Source organism: Oryzias melastigma, linkage group LG13, assembly GCF_002922805.2.
Source record: "Oryzias melastigma strain HK-1 linkage group LG13, ASM292280v2, whole genome shotgun sequence".
Taxonomy (NCBI): Eukaryota; Metazoa; Chordata; class Actinopteri; order Beloniformes; family Adrianichthyidae; genus Oryzias; species Oryzias melastigma.
In genome coordinates, this window is record NC_050524.1 from 13,841,573 (window position 1) to 13,846,207 (window position 4,635).

At 38.1% G+C, this 4,635-nt stretch overlaps 1 pseudogene; it reads right to left on the reverse strand.

Moving 5' to 3' along the window:
- Positions 1–33: 33 nt before the first annotated feature.
- LOC112149603 overlaps positions 34–4,635 on the reverse strand; it is an 8,442-nt pseudogene continuing 3,840 nt past the window's right edge.

Genomic DNA, 4,635 nt, shown 5'->3' on the forward strand with positions numbered 1-4,635 from the left:
TTAAAAAAAAAAAAAAAAAAAATCGGCATAAAGTTTTGCACCATATGCAGGATTTTCCTAACTTTGTAGAAAAAAAAAAGGTTTTCAAACGATACCTACTTAGTTTCCACACAACAAGCTTACAACCATTGATGTCCAATGTTTCAAATTTATTTACAATTTATTGATAGTGACACATGCAAATTTGAACACAGTGATAGAAAGAAAAGCATATTTTGATTTTAAAACAGGGCCTATGTTATAGGATGTCAACATGTTTTTAGCATATCTGTACAGTATTCTTCTTTCACTTTTGGCTTATCCCTTTCGGGGTCGCCACAGCGTAACAGCACCCACTGTCACCCAGCCGCCTATATACTGTATCTGTACAGTATATGTTGTTATATTCCAATTCCTCTATAAGATATTTAAATCTAATATAGTAAAAGGTATTATTTTCTTTTACTAAAGCACATACTTGTAAAATATCCAGTGATTCTGCTGTTATATCTTAACACAAATTTTAAATGGTTTCTTTGGTCACTTTACCCATTAAATGTGTCTTTGTATTCTTCTCAGGTTTGAATAAAATAATGTAGCACTTCGGGAAAAAATACAGCATAACAGTCCATAACTTGAAGCCAGGATAGCAAAGATCTCCACTGCTACACTAAACTTCCCTGGAGAGCTGACATAAGCTGGGATGAAGGTGAGCCACACTGCACAAAATATCAACATGCTGAATGTGATAAACTTTGCTTCGTTGAAATTATTAGGGAGTTTCCGTGCCATTAAAGCTAGTCCAAAGCATAGCAAAGACAGAAGCCCAATGTAGCCTAGCACAGCCCAGAACCCCAATGACGATCCAAGAGAGCACTCCAGTATTACTTGGTCTTTGGAATATTTAACATTTTTGTGTGGATATGGAGGATTAATTGTAAACCACAGAATGCAGATTGAGACCTGGATGAGAGTGAAAGCCAGAACACTGATCCTCTGCTGCACAGGCCCAAACCATTTTAACATGTTACTTCCTTGAAGTGTAGCCCCGAAAGCCATTAACACAACAATAGTTTTTCCTAGGACGCAGGATATGCAGAGCACAAAGATGATGCCGAAGGTGGAGTGGCGTAGCATGCAGGACCACTTAGTGGGCCGGCTAATGAAGGTCAAAGGGCAGAGGAAACACAAACTCAAGGAGAACAACAGCAAGAAACTCAATTCAGAGTTATTTGCTTTGACTATAGGAGTTTTTCTGTGGTGGTAAAATGTTACAGCCACAAACATTGCAAGACATGCACCAAAAACTGAGAAAACAGCCAGCAATATACCCAGTAACTCTGTGAAGGTGAGGAATTCAATAGGTTTCAAGTCACAACTAGTCCTCTCTTCACTGGATTTGTACTCAGGGTGGCATTTATCACAATTCACAGCATCTGAAAGGATAAATAAGCGGTACAGATTACACATCTTTAGACATGCTGAAGAAGCGCTGGCTGGGATTTTGCCCAGCAGAAATGCAACGAGCAGCAGGGTAAAGACTACGAATCCTGCAGTCTCACTTGTACTGTTGCTGAACTCCCCTTCAGTGCAGGGGATGCAGTCAAAGCAGCAGATAGGTTTGCCTTTAATGAAAACCCGATAAGTCCCAGGCAAACAGCTCTCACTGCAAATCGACTTTGGCACCTGTATTGATAAAATTAAGAAAAACAGGAATTGTTCTACTAAAAATATTGCTTTTTGTAATTCATCTAAACTTTTACTGATTTTTTTTTTTTATGTATTTACCTCACGGTTCTCTTCAGCCCAAATAGCACTCACACCTGGGTTAACATCAAACTGCTGACCTTCAGGCTGGGAGGCATCATAGTAACCAATGGTTTGGAACAGTGTGTGGCCGGTTTCATCCATCTGCCAGTTTACCAGAGCGTAGTGTGTTACAGGGTCACCCAAATCATCAAAGAACACATTCTCACCAGTGTCAGTGGTGAAATTTACCCTTGACAGGTAATACAATACCTACAGAAAAAAAAAAGATATTTTACAAGTCAGCATTTTAGATGTTGCCACAATATTGTGTTGTTGTGTTACCTGCCATGGCTGTATATTTTTCCTATCAGCACATGAGTTGTTCTCAAAAGGCCCCTGTTCATTTTCACAGTTGATTAACATGTTCAGAGCATGAGCGATTGCATATGTGGCCTTATAAATATTATTCAGAAGGCTGGTATCTGACACATCTGTGAACGGCAGGTTGACTTTCCTTAGAGTCTCCATGCCATTACACAGTTTGTAATCCTGAGCCTCTGTTTTGTACTTCAGGGTGCAGTTGAATACCATCTCCCACAACTCCACAAGCCCCTGATTTCCTTCTGTAATGGAGGGCTTGCTGTTTCTTAGGAACTCCTGTAATCCAGGGATGGGCGAACTTAGTGCTGCAAATCCGACTGCGCCTTGGACCACAGCATAGTTCATTGGAGTGGCAATTTGTCGATATGTAATCCACCCTTCACTTCCTACCCACTGCAGACCAGTTACTCTCTGTGCATGAAGCTCTCTGAATAGTATATCAAGGTCTGTACCATCTGCAAATGCCACAATTACCTTAGAAGTGGATTTTTTGATAATATTCACGACATCTAAGAAACGATGCCTTGGATCGGTTCTGTAAATGGCCACAGAGTACTCGACACATACACCCTCCTCTTTAGCGGATTCGAGAAAAGTGGCCATTCCACCATTTCCGTAGTCATTATTTGTTCTTATGGCTCCCACCCAGGACCAGCCAAAAGGCTTCACAAGCTTTGCAAGGGCTTTGCTTTGAAAAACGTCATTAGGGATGGTTCTAAAGAAAGAAGGGTAGTCTCCTCTGTTACTGAGACAGGCACAAGTGGCTGAATGACTTATCTAAAAGACAAAGGGCATCGGATAATTACAACATAGATTTTAAAGTCATCCCTTCAAAATGTGAATAATTTTTGATTGAAATGTGATCTGTGATCAGAAGAAGCGCTCATCTATAACACTCACCACAGGTATATGGAAGGGTCCTAGTGTGCGTGCTATGCCAATAGTAGAAGTGGAGGTGGTGTCCCCAATGACAGCATGCACACTGGAGGGTTTATCACAGCTGCTTTTCTCCCCTTCGTACACATTCATGAGATTTAAAGATGCTCTTATGGACAGGGGGATACTGGGGCAAGAATCAAATATTCTGTAACCAAGGGTCACATCTGGCAAAAGCTCTGAGCTGTTGTTTATTTCCTCTATGGCAAACATCATGGTGTATGCATACTGAAGTTCACCTTGGTCCAGCCTTAAAAAGGAGACAAAAAGGTTTATTCTGGTAAAAGGCATAACATAAAACACAGAACGATCTAAAGAAAAAAAAAAGGATTCGGCATTTATATGTATGTGTGATCACTCTCTTACCCTTCACACTGGATTGAACCTGGGTTGAGTTCAAGAGCTGAACTCGCAGTGACTGGGCTCTGGTGAAAGGAAAAAATTCCTCCAATAGTAATGTCTCCTTCCTTGAAAAATGAAGACAGTTCTTTGGTCCCATACGTTTGACACGTGGGCTTTCCTTCTTTCACAGCCACAAGAAAAAAAGGAGTAGGTCTGCTATCAGCAGCATTGTACCTCAACGAATGCCCAAAGTTTTGAGATTAGCCCTCCAAAATCTTATCATATTATAGGAGCTTTCCATCACAAAGCCACCAGGTCTTCCACCAATGGCATTGTTTGAATATGAGTGACAAGAGAAAGGCCCTATTACAAGCTTAGACGAACTACCAATTAAAGCCATTTTTTCACAACAGTAATATTTTACAATAAAACATACTTTTTAGGTTGCAATTAGGTTGGTATTAGGTATTTATGTTAATTTTGTATTTTCAGTTATATTCAGTTTTTTTTTTTTTTTCAAAATCCAATTACATTTTCTTAAGGTATAATTTTGTAATCGTACTTTCCTTAAGGGACTGTCTTTCAATTAGAACAGCAAATGTATATAAAGCATCTAAATGTTCTACATTTGTCCTTAGCAACAAAACACCAACAAACCATGTCAGAGCATTTCAAAAGTTTAATTTGATGTATTTGCTTCACACAGGTACATGAAGACTAAAATGAGCAAAAGACCAGATATTTTCTGTCTTACAGAACATTTGGTGGCAGCTGTTTAAGTCTACATGTTGAGTCTACACTAAAGCAATAAATTCAACAAAAATGAATGTGAGAACATTCAGCTAATTAGAATTAAGTTACATCAGATTCAGCAAACATTTGTCACAAATGCTGCATAGTTATTACATTTTAATCAAATTTAATTTGATTTGAATGTTTCAATTAAAAACATGTTGATGCTAAATGTAAATATAAACGGCGATGCTTAATGCTAAATGTATGTAAACTATTTTAAAAAGTCGAAATTAAATTTTGAATTTCAAAGTAATTCTAAATGCAAATCATAATTGGAAATGTGCACCTGAATAATACATCTGTATGCACTATATATTGAACATATATATATATATATAATATATTTAAATGTTAAATGTACAATTAATGATGTTTTACTTTATGATGGTTGTAAAGCTTATACGTTAAACATAAATCTTGTTTAGAGTGAAGGAGTTAAGATGTGCCAGGACA